Source organism: Chiloscyllium plagiosum, unplaced genomic scaffold (assembly GCF_037043375.1).
Source record: "Chiloscyllium plagiosum isolate Xiang-an unplaced genomic scaffold, Cpla_swu_hap1 HiC_scaffold_39, whole genome shotgun sequence".
Classification (NCBI taxonomy): Eukaryota; Metazoa; Chordata; class Chondrichthyes; order Orectolobiformes; family Hemiscylliidae; genus Chiloscyllium; species Chiloscyllium plagiosum.
The window spans coordinates 9,707,579-9,725,386 of record NW_028270177.1 but is presented as its reverse complement, the minus strand read 5'-3'; the positions used below and the strand labels follow the sequence as shown (position 1 = coordinate 9,725,386).

At 42.7% G+C, this 17,808-nt stretch overlaps 1 protein-coding gene across 4 annotated transcripts in view; it reads right to left on the bottom strand.

The window, feature by feature from the left end:
• The window catches only part of LOC122540912 (membrane progestin receptor gamma-B-like), an 89,780-nt gene extending 73,614 nt beyond the window's left edge, over window positions 1-16,166 (bottom strand). For all 4 annotated transcript variants that reach the window (XM_087981435.1, XM_043677200.2, XM_087981436.1 and 1 more), the window contains exon 1: window positions 16,072-16,166. The gene's annotated coding sequence lies outside the window, so the exon portion shown is untranslated. The remainder of the gene's footprint in view (window positions 1-16,071) is intronic.
• Between the last annotated feature and the right edge of the window lie 1,642 nt (window positions 16,167-17,808).

Genomic DNA, 17,808 nt, shown 5'->3' with positions numbered 1-17,808 from the left:
AACCTGCTGAGAGAGAAAGATTTTGTGGAGCATTTAAGGATGAGAGCGAGGGAATAGCAGCAAGATAGAGAAGTTTAGGGAAGGAATTCCAGAGCTTTGGACCAAAGCAGCTGAAAGCACAATCACCAATGGTGGAATGATTAACATCAATTCTAACTCCCTCAACTGAGTTAATTAAAGCAGAATGTTTCTAATGCTACAGTAAAGATACAAAAAGATTAAAAATGTACAATATTTAGGGTGGAGTGAGAGAACATTTTCATACACACAGAAGTATGAGGTTGTGGAACACACTGGTGGTGATAGTGACTGAAGCAAGGGCCATGTCAACATTGAAAGGTAGGTTGAATAGGTATTTGAAGATAAACTGAGATAAGGATGTAGGAATAGGACAATAAGCTTGACAGTGGATGATAACAGCAACACAGATCTTTTCAGCTGTGACTATTAGCTATTTTTCTGAATAAATACTGTAATAGTTAGTCTCTGATTTGCTCACTATACAATCACTTCTGTTGGAACAACGTTCTCCTGATGCGCTAACCAAAGTAATCCTCTCCTTCCAGTAAGATTATCGGCTTAAAGAAAACTGCATTTTGTCCTTGACACATCTTAGTCAAACCTTTGTTTGCAAATCAGTAAAGAAATAGTAAAACGATCTTGCATTTATTTGACACCTTTCAATCCTTTAGGCTATCCTAAAACATTTGTACACTTACTTTTTGAAGTGTAGTCACTGTTGTTCATGTCGAAACCTAGCAGCCAAATTGCACACAATAAGTAACATGCTAAGGACTGAATAATCTGTCACATTGGTCAAGAGCTAAGTATCTACTAGGATGCTGCAGGGAAACCCCATAGTGTTTTTTCCAATAGAGACATGGGATATTTTAGTGAGTCCAAATGGGTACGTAAGGCCCTCTGTTTAACGACCCAACCAAAGAAAAGTGCCTCTGACAGTGTAGTATTCCCTCAGTATCCCTGCAAGGGAGATTGCGGACACAACACTGCTCACTCAGCCCCTGTGGAGGGAACAGTGAGTTACCATTTCAGATCTGAACCCTTTGTCAGATATCAGATTTCATGAATCAGAGGTGGAATCAGCTAACACAATAGGAGACAATTCTTATCTATGCCAGGTCTTCGAAAGTGCTACCCAATTAGACCTACACGCCCCTTGCTTTGTACCCCCTCCCCCAATAGACTTGTGCATCTTTCCTTTTTGAAGTTCATATGTCAAATTTCCTTTCAAACATTGTGACAAAATCTGTTTCCACTGCTCTCTTAGGCAGCATGTTCCAAATTAAAATGGTTTCTTTTCCATCATCTTTCATTTCCCTTACAGATTTGCCTCCAGCTTTCTCTTGGACCGTGTTTACCGTGATGTGGAGTTGCCGTGCTGGTCTGGGGTGGACAAAGTTAAAAATCACACAACACCAGATTAGAGTCCAACAGGTCTAATTGGAAGCACTAGCTTTCGGAGCGCAGCTCTTCATCAGGTGGTTATAGACACCACAGACACCCACAACCACCTGATGAAGGAGCAGCACTCCGAAAGCTAGGGCTTCCAAATAAATCTGTTAGACTATAACCTGGTGTTGTGTGATTTTTAAGCTCTGTTTACCGTGTTATGCAAGTTTATATCAAACAGCCAGACTTGGATCCTCCGCGCCTTTTGTCTGACAACGTTCCACCACCCTCTGTCAAATTCTGAATAATCTCAGGTAATAGCAGAATCCTATTATCTCTCCCTTGTGGGTCCTTATTTTCAGGGTGAGAGGCATTTTTATACACTAAATGATTCCCTACCAGAATTATGTAGTCTTATGTCTTATTTTACAGAAACATGCCATTTAAATCAACATGTCTATGTTAGTGTTTCTATGCTGGTGTTTAAACTCCACACTACCTTCTATCTATCCTTCAACAACTAATCCCATCAACAACCTCTTCGACTCTGTCCTCCTCATGTGTTTAACTAGTTCCACCAGGACTGGCAGCAAGCTGATTCACCCAAACCTTTGCACAGGGATATCTGGTCAGCATGGACGGGTTGGACCGAAGGGTCTGTTTCAATGCTGCACTTCTCTATGACGATGACACCTTCAATGAAGCCTCAGACTTTGCTTAAACTGAATTTATCAACTGCAGAATTGTGGAGTCTTAGCGATGTACTTAGAAATGCAGATAAAAAGGAGAACATTTCTGAGGAAGGATCACCGGACCTGAAGCGTTAATTCTGATTTCTCTCCACAGATGCTGCCAGACCTGCTGAGCTTTTCCAGCAATTTCTGTTTTCGTTTCAGATTTCCAGCATCCGCAGTTCTTTCGGTTTTTAAAAAGAGAACATCCCACTTTGTGATCATTCCGCCAAAGGAATGTTTGTTTAAAGGCAATGGTAATTTGGGGAATCTTGATTATTTTTACCACCACTGAGGTCCAGAGAAGCACAAAGTCTGTTTGAAGACCTTGGACTTTCTCGATCAGTACATGCTCGGTGCCAGCACTGGCACTTTCAACTCCTGAATCATAAGGTTGAGGGTTCAACTTTCACTCCAAACACTTGAGTACTTTAGGGGAAGTGATGGCCATGTGGTATTATTGCTGGACTGTTATTTCAGAGATCCAGGGACCTGGGCTTGAATGCTTAAAGTTTGAATCCCACCATGGCAGATTCAATAAAAATCTGAAATTAACATTCAAATGATGACCATTGTTGATTGTCAGGAAAAAACCCATCTGGTTCACTAATGCTCTTTAGCGAAGGAAATCTGTCATCCTTGTCTGGCCTACAACTGACTCCAGACCCATAGCAATGTGGTTGACTCTTAATTGCCCTCTGAGCAATTAGGGATGGGCAATAATAGCTGCCTTAGTTAGCAATGCCCTCATCCTGTGAATGAATGAATAAATAATAAAAATAACAGAATGTCAACTGATGCATCAGTATATCCTATTGAGGAAGTGCAGAAAAAGGTTGTCAAAACAATCAGCATAGTTTACCTTCCAAATCCCTGACCTCTCCCATCTAGAAGAACAGGCGCAGTAAGTGCATAGGAGCATCACCGCCAACAAATTCCCTTTTACACAGTATCCAACTTAGAATCTATCACCATTCCTTTATCACTGGTGGTTCAAATCCTGTCTCCTTCCTTATTCGCAGGGCAGGGAGTTGGAAGCTGCTGTTGAAGCTTCTTCGGTGCATTACTTCAGTGTTACAAATGGTACACACTCAGAGTTAAGAAGATGCTACCTTGCTACAGGAAACAGCAAATTTAGGACACACCCAAGACTTCTCAAAAGCACTCAGGGGTTGGGCAGGAAATGTTGGCCCAACCAGTGAGGTCCATATCCCATATATGAATTTTTCTTTGAAAATCAGCATATTGTGTTTCTTCAAATGCAGAGGAATTAGTGAACAATCAATGGATTCCTGGGTATATAAGGGGAGCCACAATTCCAGACATCATTTAAGAGACTATTTGATATTTGCATGAGTGGATTTTACAATCTTTTGGACTGATAAGCTCAGCTTTTCTCATCTTTAATTATTTTCAGAACACTAGGCCCAGCAAGGTATCATCTTCAACCCCTTACTGTTGACAAGAGGACTGCATGAGGAGGGACATTATACAGATCTATACAGTGCTGGAAGGAAATGAGATGTCAAATCCTGCTTTCATTGGCATTAGGAAACCAGAAACAGAATTTGAAAAAAAAGGGACACCAATTTAGCCCAGTTTACCTCAGATTATCTGGAAGGGGAAATTTCTCAAACATTTGAACAAAGGAAACTGACTGTTTCATGCTGCTATTATACAGGTTGTTCTGCTATAATACATGTTTTGTCAATGTGAATTCACTGCAATGAGATTGACGAATTGGAAATGCTGTTTCTAAAGTGCGAACTTTTAAAAGTTGTGATAACAAATATACCTGTTGGACTATAATCTGGTGTCATGTGACTTTGACTATGTAGACAAAAGGAATTTATACATACATCGCGCCCTTTTCACAGACAAAACAACATCATGGAAACAAGATTCCTGATGAAGATCTTAAGCTTGAAACGTCGATTCTCCTGCTCCTCGGATGCTACCTGACCTGCTGTGCTTTTCCAGCACCACTCTCTCGTCTCTGATCTCCAGCATCTGCAGTCCTCACTTTCTCTCAAGATCGTGGAAACTGCCGATCTTTGCTGCGTTCCCATGGTAACACCCTGATCAATCAGAGTCAACCTACTTAAGGTCAGAGGATTAAGATTGACAGTTTCTGTTGTCATCTCCATGCTCGTGATGGCCCAACCAATCACCACCCTCTTCTCACCCTCTATAAAAAAAAAGAGTAAAAACCAAAAAAAACTGTAGATGCTGTAAATCAGAAACAAGATGGAAATTGTTGGAAAAGCTCAGCAGGTCTGGCAGTATCTGTGAAGAGAAGTCAAAGTTAATGTTTCGGGTCCTCATTTCTGAGGAAGGCTCACCAGACCAAAAGCGTTAACCTTGATTTCTCGATAAAAGGGTGCCCCTATTTTCATGGCTAAAGCGTGCATCCTAATTCTAACTAGTGTAGCGTGATAAGCTTTGATATCTTGCCTCCTTTTAAAGTTCTATACTACTAAGTAATTATCTGCATATTGCTTTAAAGTTACAGCTAATCGAAGTACCAATTTAATCAGCTTCTACTTTTGATTACAAAAAGCTCTGAAAGCAAAATTAGCAAAACTCCAGGAAAAGATTTTTGCGTGTTTCCTAAGGCATTGTATCTCAATGGAATGAGCATTCATTGAAACTGGTAATGACATGTCAATTAGTTGGACAAATATCAAATTGTGACTAAGCAGTTGAGGTGAATACAGATGGAGATGATCAAATGTAATGTAGCGTTGTTGCTTCACTTGTAGGGATGGTATCTATGGAATGCAGCTAGTCAGGTTTGATGCAATGTTACACCAAATATTCAGGAAATTTAAAACCTGTAAGAGCCAAGTAAAATTCAAAGAATGTCTCTTCGTCGTAATGTTCCTTGCACTTACCTACCATCTCATTATTGTCTATATTATACATGTGGATAATTAGAAGATGTCCCTTGGAGTAAAAGATTTCTCTAGTGTAGTGCATCCATTTCTTCCATTTTCCTCTATTTCCACCACTGCCACTGGTTAACATGAGTCTGTTTTTAAATCTGCACATTCCTAGATAATAGGCTTGGTCTCTGATTTTGGTGACTTTGTAGCTGAAATTGCCATAAAGGGACATGTACCACATTAAACACACTTAATGACAACTGCCATAAGAGATTAAAAAAAAGTATTTACTGGGACTGCTTGAGGTTGTATGAGAAGATAGTCAGGGCATGATGCAACTTGATGTATAGTCACACAGATATTCATTTCTGCAATTATAGGAAATAAATGGAGTTTGGTATCTGGACTGCTCTGTATTCAGGTAATTGGATGTCAAGAATTTGTTGAAGCCGTGGAGATGCTGGTTTCATGTCACAGTCTTTGTATTTTGTGACGATATTTTGGTGAAGCAACAGGAATCCAAATATTTGTTGACTCCAGTTCAATCAATTCACTTCCCACTCTTCTCGGTCATATTCTCTCTCTCAGCCAAGCCTGAACAGCTCCACCTATCCATTGCTGCCTCTATCCAAATTCTTCTCATGGCGGACTTGATTTGGAAACTGGTTCCAGATGCCAACCTGTTATAGAAGCTGGGAAATAAAAATTCAGTTTGGTTTGTTCCTCATCTTTCACTGGCAAGTGGATGCTATTTCAGTTGCAGCCCTTTAATTGATTTGCTTTCTAGGCCATCTTAAAGGGTAGTCAGGAGCCACCAACATAGCATCTACCTGGACAGAACTCCAAAGCTTAGGGCCAGGATGGCTGAAGGCACAGCCACAACATTTGAGTGAGGGATGTGTGGCATGCAAAAGAGGCCACAGCTGGACAACCACAGAGCTCTTGAAGTGTTTTGGGGTCGGAGGAGGTTACAGACCTAGAGGGGAAGGATTTGAACCTAAGGGTTACATTTTAAAAACGAAGACATTAATGGACAGGCGGCAAGGTTTAGTGAGTACAGGAGTGATGAGCGAATATGTACTTCCCATGAACCTAATTACAGGCAGCAGAGATCCAGATAATTTCAATTTCTGGAGGACTGAAATCTCCATTCTATTACCCACTGGAGTTGAAGTGAGTCGAAGCACTGGTATGAACTCTAGGGGCTGAATGGCTTCCTGATGTGCGCTAATGAGTGTACAACTCTGAAACCAATTCAGAATAAAAGTCAGCTGATTTAGCCCTGACCATACATCAGAACAATTTGAAGCTGTTTGGTTTAATTTCACCTCATACAATGCTGATTAAGCCATCAGGGCAAGTTAGCCACACCTTCTACTCCTGTTTTCTATATCATTTGAACCACAAAGTACATGACACAAGGTTTCAAGCAGCTATGTCATTACAGTAACAAAGAACTTCTATTTTAACTTCACAAATAGAATCAACGCTGGAACGTTTCCAAATTAGGTGCTGATTGAAAGTTAATAAATGTTTGTTGACAAATTTATTAGCAACTAAGATATTGGTCGATACTCAAACTGTATCCACTCTCAAGTAATTGAACACTGAAAAGAATGCTTTGTAATATTTAATAATTATTTCACTTTATCAGCTGTGACTCAGTTGGTAGCACTGTTGCTTTTGAATCTCCAGTTTCGAGTTCAAAACTTTCTGTAGGGCTCAAGCACAAAATCAAACAAGGCTGACGTGCCAGTGCAATACTGAGGGAGCACTGCAATGTTGGAAAGTGCTGACTTTTGGATGAGGAGTTCACCTGAGGCCCCTACTACATGCTCATATAGATGGGAAATAACCAGTGACATTGTTTTCTTGTAGAACAGGGGAGTTATTCTCAGAATCCTGATCAATATCTATCCATCGATCAACAACACACAAACATAAAGCAGATTACCTGATCCTCTTCACATTGCTAACCATATCCACCAAAAAGAGTTTTGATTCCCAAGAAGAACAATGCTTGAACTGAAGAATTGTGTAAACCACTCTGTGAATGCTTCGATCTGAACCTTCTACTCTTGGGATGCTCATTGATGAGGGACCCAAGCCAAAGGAGCTGGATTGCAAGGGGTTACTAAAAGCTCTGGGTGAACGAGATAAATTCTAAGGAGGAGAGAGAGTCAGTGAGGTCAGAGAGGTCTACAACTTGTGTTTAAACATGGGGGACTATCATAAGGTGGCATGGGGGTAATCCAACAACAAACAATACTATGTTAAAATGGTTATGGAACACTTAGGCAGAGAGTTTGGTTTTGTTGAATGTGCAAACAGGAGTATAGGGATGGAGAGGAGAGAAGTTTCTGGACAGAATTAAAAAGCTTAGGCTCGGACCCCTGAAAGCAAAGCTGCCATTGGTTGAGTGAAGGAAATGGGGCATACAAAAGAGGCGAAAGCTAACTAAACGTAAAGCCATCACTCTGGGAGAGATTCAACTGGTAGTGGGTTTAACTTGAGGATCACCACATGTCAGGCAATGGGCAATGTTGAGAAGGTGGGACCTTCCTGGTGACCTCAGCCAGTGCAGGATTTGAAACCAGGCTATTCACATGAGATTGCAAACAAGCAGTGCAGCCAACTGAGCAAGGAGAAACATGGGGGTTGAAATTTGGATACCTCACGTACACACTAGAAAACACAGCTAACTAATAGGCTATTCTGAGGCTATTCCACCAGCCAAGCATCTGGGAATGACAGTCATGTCCTGGCTGCTTCTTCCCGGTATTCCATTGCTTCTTAATCAGCTTTCCCTGAGGCCAGGAACTGTTAACTGAACTGTGATGAATTTTGTCTTAATTTCTCTTTTATTATTATGCATGACTTCAGTCATTAACATAGGCGCCATAGTAGGGTGGCTTATAAAACTTTTCACTGTGTACAAGTACACATGACAATTTATTTCTATTCTATTCTAGATGTGATGTGGAGGTGACGGCGTTGGACAGGGGTTGACAAGGTCAGAAGTCACATGACATCAGGTTATAGACCAACAGGTTTATTTGAAATCACAAGCATTTAGAGTGCTGCTTCTTCATCAGCTGAAGTCCCTTTTATCTATACAACCTTACTTTTAATGAGGTATCTTTCAGTTGTCCAAACTCAGTGGATTCCGCCAAACAGCTTAGTGCCCATCTCACTCTGAGAGTCTTCCTCTCCGGTGACATCCCATATTGAACCAATACTCTTCACAATCAGAAGTCACGTGACACCAGGTTATAGTCAAGATTGGAGTGGTGCTGGAAATGCACAGCAGGTCAGGCAGCATCCGAGGAGCAAGAAAATCGACGTTTCAGGCAGAAGCCCTTCATCAGGAAACCAGGTTCCTGGTTGACACCTGGTTATTAACACCAGGTTATAGTCCAACAGATTTATTTGAAATCACGAGCTTTTGGAGCCCTGCCCCTTCGTCAGGTGAAGTCTCGAAGCTCCGGCAGTTGTGCACTGCACCTGACAAAGGAGCAGTGGTCTGGAAGCTTGTGATTTCAAATAAACCTGTTGGTCTATAACTTGGTGTCGTGTGACTTGTGACCTTATTCTAGATGTGGAATACATTCTTTCAGCTCCTGATCTACAGCCAAAATTGGCACGAGTTTCTTTTTCTTATTTATATTTAAATTCACTTTGGAATCTGAAGTTGAGTAATGTCATAAATACTGTAAGCAAATTCCTTGACAAGGTTATGTTTGTACACTGAAAGGAGGGAGCAGTTTGCCTCTGACTTTTTATGCTAATTATCAAAATTGCTGCAATTGCATGAAGGTATTTTCTCTGTGTAATCAGCTAATCATTAAACAGAAAACCTTTGTTCCAGTAAAAGATTCGTGCAGTCTGCACCCACACCTGACACCAACTACTGTATATAAACAACTATCACTGATTGCTCTGAAAATCCAACCGATTCACTAATGTCCTTCAGGGAAGGAAATAGAATTGTACAGCACAGAAGCACACCCTTCAGTCCAACTCGCAGAAAGTGAGGACTGCAGATGCTGCATAGTCAGAGTCGATAAGTATAACGCTGGAAAAGCACGGCAGGTCAGGACAGACGATCTCGGGACTGCAAACCCAACAGTTCAAAGTGGAGAATATTTTTTCTTCTGCATGAAGAATCACCTCCTGAAAAGAGCGTGATCAACATGCACACACTCAAACTATCTAGAGCAAAGGACAGTGCACAAGAAAAGTAAACAATGTGCCTGTGCATTTTTAATGATAATTGGTATTTGCAGGATTAGCTCACGGGATATTACCTTGTCATTACCAAAAGGAGGTGGCCCCAGCTAGTGGGTAGTTAGTATGAGATTGTATGCAAAGCAAAGGGGAACAGTCAGGAGTTTCCCTTCCCCCTCCTGTGCCAGTTAGCTCTGCTCTGCCCCCCTGGCAACAGCTGTGGCACAACACTGATAGCACTTTGGCCTCACAGTCAAGGGCTCAAGACCAACTCCAGAGCCACAGAATCAAGGCTGACACTCCCTGATTAAAGGAGAAAGTGAGGACTGCAGATGCTGGAGATCAGAGTCGAGAGAGCGTGGTGCTGGAAAAGCACAGCAGGTCAGGCAGCATCTAAGGAGCAGGAGAATCGATGTTTCGGGCATAAGTCCTCCATTGGGAATTCCTTCAGGAGGCACAGCAAATCTGATGGCACTCCCTCAGAGGAGTTCCCCTGGTGCCCTGGCCAATATTTACACCGCAACTAGCCCATGTTGCAAAGGTAATGTGTGCTTGTAGTGCACTTTGGGATATTTTGAAGTGATGGAAGGTGCTGTATAAGTGCAAGTCCTTCTTTGTTGCCTTGGTAGCTTCTCAGGGAGGGAGGGGCAAACCCAGAACAAGCTGGGGTCTGTCCAGTTCTGCCTCACATCACTCAGAGCTTTTCATTCAAATGCATCTTTGTCCCCAAACAAGTGTCACTGAAACTTGGCCTTGCCAATTCTGCTGTTGAGGCAATGTGCTCTGGAGTTCACAGCATGTATATTATTGTGGCCTAGAGTCATTGAAACATACAGTATAGAAGAGGTCTTTAAGTGCATCCAATTTGTACCAGAATAAACCTCTAATACCAACATTAGTACCATTTTCCTCTACTAGGCCCACAGCCTTGAATGTTATGACATTACAAGCATTCACCCAAATACTACTTTTTAATTCATTCACAGGATGAGGGCATCACTGGCTAGGCAGCATTTATTGCCCATTCCTAATTGTCCAGATGGCACTTCAGAGTCAACCTCATTGCTGTGGGTCTCACATCACATGTAGGCCAGACCAGGTAAGGATGGCAGTTTCCATCCCTAAAAGGGCAATGGATTCTTGCTCAAGATTAGATTAATTCCCAGATTTCTACTGAATTTAAATTCCATCATCTGTCATAGCAGGATTCAAACCAGTATTCTCAGAACATTACCTGGGTCTCTGGAATAACAATCCAGCGACAACACTACTAGGCCATCACCTCCCTATATTTAAAGAGTGTGAGGTTTTCTGTTTCAACTACCCTCCTTGGCAATGCATTCCAGATTTCCACCACCCCCTGGGTGAAGAAGGTTCTTAATCCGATCTCCTATAAACCTGCTGCCTTTCATTGTAACAGCTGACCATCCACTGCTCATCTGGTGGCTCATTTGTCGAGAGCCCCTGAAGGGCTTATGCCTGAAACGTCGATTCTCGTGCTCCTGGGATGCTTCCTGATCTGCTGTGCTTTTCCAGCACCACACTCTCAACTCTGATTTCCAGCATCTGCAGTCCTCACTTTCTCCTCATTTGGTAAAGACTCTGCCAAACATAGTACTCAACTACATGAAGAACAACTTGTGTTCATAAGATGCCTTTCATGACCTGAAGTATGGTAAGAATTTCTATTGGCAACAATAACTTGCAGCAAAAGCAGAAACTGCGAGAGAAACTCAGCAGGTCTGGCAGCATCTGTGGAGAGAAAGCAGAGTTAATGTTTCAAGTCATAGAGTCATACAACACAGAAACAGAACCTGTGGCCCAACTCATCCACAACCAAGTTTCCTGAGCTGAACTTGTACAGTTTGCCTACGTTTAGCCCAAGTCCCTCTAAACCTTTCCTATCCATGTACCTGTCCAAACCTCTTTTAAAATGCTGTAATTATTCTTGCCTCCACCACTTCCTCTGGCAGCTCATTCCATGCACACACCACCCTGTGTGTGAAAAAGCTGCCCCTCAGGTCCCTTTTAAATCTTTTCCCTCTCACCTTAAACCTATGCCCTGTAGTTTTGGGCACTCCTAACCTGGAGAAACGACCTTGGCTGTTCACTTTATCTATGCCCCTCATGATTTTATAAATCTCTATAAGATCACCCCTCAGCTTCAAGGAAAAACGTCTTAAACTACCCAGCCTCTACTTATAACTCAAACCCTCCAGTCTCAGGTACATTCTTGTACATTTTTGTACTCCTTTCCAGTTTAATAACATTCTTCATGTATCTATAAACTAACTCTGGGAGGATGGGACTGAAGAAATTCCAATACCCAGCCAAATGGGGAGATACTAGGATAGGTGAGGACACTTGGTGACATCACAAGTAGTCTTTAAGGAGATGAGAAAGATGGACAGGGTGCGACGAAGAGTCGAGTGTGTTGTGCTGGAAAAATACAGCCGGTCAGGCAGCATCTGACGAGCAGGAGAATCGACAAAAGTCCTTCTTCAAGTGCAACTAAGAATCTAATTTCAGCAGCGTGCAGAGAAACATTATTTGGAGCAGGAATAATGAGGCTTAATAATCGTGAAGTGGCATGTTGGCACAGTAGTTAGCACTGCTGCCTCACAGCACCAGGGACCCGGGTTCGATTCCAGCCTCAGGCGACTGTCTATGTGGAGTTTGCACATTCTCCCTGTGTCTGCATGGGTTTCCTCTGGGTGTTCCTGTTTCCTCCCACAATCCAAAGATGTGCAGGTTGGGTGAATTGGCCATGCTAAATTGCCTATAGTGTTCAGGGACGTGTAGGTTAGTTGCATTAGTCAGGGGAAATATAGAATAATAGGGTAGGGGAATAGGTCTGGGTGCGTTACTTTTTGGGAGGGTCAATGTGAACTTGTTGGGCAGAAGGGCCTGTTTCCACAATGTTGGGATTCTATTAATTGCGTCTAGAGTTACCTTTTTCAATGGTAGAGGCGCCTTATGTTTATTGCTCCACAAAAGAAATTTTAAGTAACTGCAAAACAAGAAAGCAGATCTCTGTGAATGTGTCCTTACTGGTAGGTCCAGTTCTACAGCTATTTTGTTGAATGGGCACAGAAATCCTGTTGCTACGAGTGACAAGAATGTAGGTTATTGAGACAAATCTAGCCTGACATTGAATCAAAATCTGATCCAGTGAGACATTTCAGTTGTTTATAACAATCTGAGTATGTTTTACATTTAGACTTCTGGCTGATGCCTTTCTTCCCAATTTCAGTCATAACCATTAAAGTGATCCCATCCAAGTTAGACATAACATATTTTCAATTCTAAACTTTCATTTCCCTTCCTTTCCTAAAAACATTCACTTTCTCCAGAAACCTTGTGTACGAGCAGATCTTCTTTCACAGTATCACAGCAGCCTAGAAGGAGGCCATTTGGCCCTTCGTATATGCACCAGTTCTATCCCCCAGTGCCAATCTCCTGCTTTCTCCCCGCATCCTTCAATTCTATTTCTATCCAAATATTCATTGTCCTCTCCAATGTCTCAAATTGAATCTATTCCCATCATGTTCCCAGGCAGTGCATTCCAGACCCTAACTACTCGCTGTGTGAAACAGTCATTTCTTTCAGCACCAGTACTTCTTTTGCACATCATTTTTGATCTATGTCTCGTTTGTTTTTTTCCTTTTACGACTGGGATCAGCTCTCCCTATCTACGCTAACCAGGCTGTTCATAAATTTTGAAAGCCTTTATCAAACCTCCTCTTAGTCTTCTTCTCTGCAATGGGCACTGAAGGGACTTTTAGATAAGCACATGCAAGGATTGGAAGGATATGGACCAAGGGCAGGCAGAAAAAATTAGTTTCATTTGGCATCACGTTCAGCACAACATCGTGGGCCGAAGGGCCCATTCCTATGCTGTACTGTTATAATGTTCTAAGGAGAATAGCCCCAATTTATTCAATCTATCCTCATAATCCCTTACAGTGGATGTTTCCTATGAGTGATCCCAGTGAGTAATTCCCCACTTTTCACCATTGGGTGATTTGGGATCAGGAGTGGGAAAGATTCTACAAAACCCTTCTATGATAAAGCCTTAATAAATGCTTTCCAAATCTATGAGTGTACTGGATAGAGCAGAGAGCGAGAAGCTGTACCCACTCAAACATGTCTCATTGGCCTATCATAGAACATTCTGGATTTTAGTTTGAACCTGAAACAGACAGGATGGAATCGTTCAAAGAATCTGTTGCACAGAAAATGCCAACAAATCATGTATCCAAAGAACCAGTTCTGACAATCTTCAACCCATCTATCTAAATATCCATCCAATACCCTCTTGAATGCTTCCAAGTGAGCCAGCCTCCACCACTTTTCCAGACAGTACATTCTTTATCCGGAGATCCAAATACACCATGGTTGATAAATGTCATGGAAAACCAGGGGACATAAGGACATGCTCATTAGATTCTAGCTTTATAACCGTGTAAGTCATAAGTCAATAATGATATGTTTGATCATTACCATCCCCCATTCATTCACCCCCAAACCCCAACTGCCACCCCAACCAACAAAAGGACAGAACAACCTTCCATGATAAATACAGCATATATTCTTTGAATAAATGCCTGTTGTTTTTCTGTATGGTTCCTGAGATGTGAATGCCACTGTATTGACACCTCTCCAATACACTTTTGCCCAAAGAGCAAACATCGGCCAACTATTTGACTCTAAGGTGCATCACTGCCTTCCCCAAACCTGACTCTGACAGCAATGTCTGCAGGAGCCATTCAATGGTAACCACAACTCGAGTAACATGAATTTCTATCAATGATAGACATAACTTTGAACGTATTACTGAAAACTCAGTCACACTGTAATTCAACAGTCCTTGGGTTCAGGTAAGCAAACTAATCTCTATTGATCTCAAACATTGGACCCTTTAAGCACAATTTAGGGCTTGAGCTTGCACTCAAGGTCATAGAAGCAGGAAGAGGCTGTTCAGCCCCTCAAACCTGAGCAATGAGATCATGATTAATTAATACCTTTGCCCCACTTTTCTGCTTTGTTCCTATCTATGGTGCTAGCTGCTTGCATTATATATAGTGAAGGAGGTGTCCTATTGTACTTGGTTCAGCTGATAGCATTTGTATTTCAGGACATTGAGAACTCAAGTACCACTGAATTTGAGCATGTGGTCAAGGCTCTTATTTTAATGCAGGACTGAGAAAGTGCCATGTTGTCAGAGGTGCTTTGTATGGATTGTTACGAGACTGTAACGTACCCATCAGAGTCACCAGCTTGAGGCAAGGACACTCCAAGGTATATCATAGATTTTTAAAAATGTTATTTGAACAAATGTTCTGCAGTGTTTAATAAAAACAGCTCATCCACACCAAAGTGGAGGGAGGCGTGGGACACGGCTGTTAGAGTCTGCTACAAATCTCCTGCTGGAATATGCCTATGCAAAGGAGGTCTAGAGGAAGATGCAGTGATTACTGTCAAGGATCGTCCTGAGCCGCTCAATGATGCAAAACTCTGTGCTCCACGGCCTGTTCCCTGGATGTATATCGAGATAAATACTGATTGTGCCTGAAGGACCATCAAATCAGTGAAAGACGTTCCAAAGTCTAGGACTACGTGCTGAGGGATGTGCTAAAGCTTGGAGCAGCTGCCGCCGAGGTACAGTGGGGGAAAGACCACGATCTGAGGACATTCTGCTAAAGTTAAATGTGGATCTGTTCAGTTATTGCCCCTCCTGGTGTCTCAAATGCATGTAAATATAGCCTTGTGAAAATTAGCGATGCCTTTGGTTTTGTTTGCTGGATTGAAACAAATTCCAATGTTTGCTTGTTTGATACGCTACTGTACATCTGAACTGCATTTGTGACTAAGTTTTTTATGAATAAAGTATACTTTTGAAAAAACAATCTACTCTGATTGTAATGTTGGTAAAAACACAATATAACAAGGCCCCTTGCACCTGACAGGTGGGATTTAAAGACACCCAAGCAGTTTTTGGAGGGGGATTTTGCAATGTCCCAGTCGCGACACTGATACTTCATTACCACTCATTAAAAAGGAAAACAAGTTAGCTGGCAGTGCATTTGTTGTTGGTTGGATCTTACTGTGCAGCAGGTGGGCAAGTTAAGGTCAGGGTATTGGGAGGTAGTTCATGAACACTGAAGGGAACATCAATGACCTAAACCTTGGGAAGGCTTTCAAATTGGGCGTGATACCGCAATCAGAGATAAAGATTTCAGACCCAAATTCCTTGTAGCACTTTTCAGCTGAAGCCAAGTGGGCTAAGAAAACCCCATAATCCCACCACCATCCCCGCCCCCCCCCCCCCCACTCTTGTTTCAGTTACCATGGTGATGACCCTGAAATTCAAGTGATATATCTTGTTGTGGAACTCTGATTTTTCACAGAGTCTTGCTGGTGAAGTAGAAAACAGATGGAATAATTTTGTTCAGCTTTGCCGTTCCTTTAGCTGCAGAATCGTAATGAAAATTATGAGACAGCTACTGTGAACGTCTGAGAAACATGTGGCCCTGAAATAATAGTACAGAGGTGGTCTTCTAGCCTCAGGCATACTCTCAGTAAGATACAGTACTTTAAATACAGACTTGGAAACAGAGATAAAAAAATTCTGTTGGCAAACAGCGAGACAGATCAATATTAAACATCAAGACAACAAAACAGCATCTGCCAACAATTAACCCGAAAGAAAGCACCGTGTCTCCTGCAGCGACAAAGATACAAAGTGCAACAAGTTGGTTTCTTAGGAACAGACTCAGACTCCTGTTTAAATTCTGTTAAAAAAGGGAGAGACATACCTGCTCTTACTGTCTTGAGCCGCGTCTAAGGTGCACCTACCTGTGACATTCACAAGTAGGTGTGTGCATGTGCCTGTGTGTGTCACACTGTTATACTGCACTTACTTCCTGATCTGCCACCAACATTGCTGTTGGCTGTTCTTGTAAGCTTGGGAGGGGAGGGGAAGAGGTGGAGTAGTACGACAAGAGGGTGTGTGGGGGAGCAGACATGGAACGAGCAGTCACAGGAAATCCTTTAACTCAATTGTTGGTTAAAATCCTCTCGTTACCAAAGGTCTGGAAATAGGATTCGCCTTGGAGGCCCAGTGAAGTGTATGTAATAAGATTAATTATTATAACTTCAGTTTTGCCATTCTGCACAAGTAAATGCAGAAAAGTAAGAGGTTAATAATTAAAATATTTCCCCCGCAATGACCCAGATGCTGAATTTGCAACAGTCTATTCGATGTCCCTAAGTACAACACATGTCAGAAACTAACAGCGGCCAAGTGTCTCAGGTGTGTAGAAAATGCTCGAAACTTTTCAGCCATTGTTTCTTCCTGTTTTAAATGAGGGAGGCCTCTGCTGGGATTCGGCCTCACTGGGGGATTCTGTGCTGGGATACAGCCTCACTGGGGAATTCCCTACTGGGATACAACCCCACAGGAGGACTCTCTGCTGAGAAACAGCTCCACTGGGGAATTCTGTGTTAGGATACAGCCTCACAATGGAATTCTGTATTGGGATACAGCCTCACAGTGGGATTCTGTGCTGGGATACAGCCCTAGATGAGCATTCCCTGCTGACAAACAGCTCCACAGGGGGAATTCCCTGTTGGGATACAGCCCCTCAGGGGGATTCTGTGCTGGGATACAGCCTCACTGGAGAATTCCCTACTGGGATACAACCCCGCAGGAGGATTCTCTGCTGAGAAACAGCTCCACTGGGGAATTCATTGCTGGGATACAGCCTCACAGTGGGATTCTGTGCTGGGATACAGCCCCTCAGGAGCATTCCCTGCTGACAAACAGCTCCACAGGGGGATTCCCTGTTGGGATACAGCTCCTCAGGAGGATTCTGTGCTGAGAAGCAGTCCACAGGGGATATTCTGTACTGTGATACAGCCCCATGGGGATTCCCTGCTGGGATATAACACTACAGTGAGATTCTGTGCTGGGATACAGCCCCATAGGGAAATTTCTGTGCTGGGATACAGCACCATGGGAGAATTCTGTGCTGGGATACAACACCACAAGGGGATTCTGTCCTGCAATACACCCCAACATGAGGATTCCCTGCTGGGATACAGCACCACGGGGGAATTCCCTGTTGGGGTACAGCCCCTCAGGAGGATTCCCTGCTGGGATACAGCCCCACAGGGGGCTTACCTGTTGGGATACAGCCCCTCAGAGGGCTTCTGTGCTGGGATACAGTACCATGGGGGGATTCCCTGCTGGGATACAGCCCCACAGGGAGATTGTGTGTTGGGGTAATTCAGCAAGTAGGAGCCGCTGTTGCTTTCTTGCCTCATATCCTTTGTATGGTGCATCATGGACCTCAAGCAAAGTAGAAGGTAAAAGGTTTCCTCCTGAGTCTGCTCCCCGATAGATGCCCTCAATCACATGGGTATTATAAGAAATATGGCTGGCCTTAGTGCTCCTGATCTACAGAAGGAAAAATTAAACAAACTGTCCAACTCAGAATTGCTGGGTAGTTTCTCTTGCTGGAATGGACACAGGTCACTCTTGGCTCCAGTGC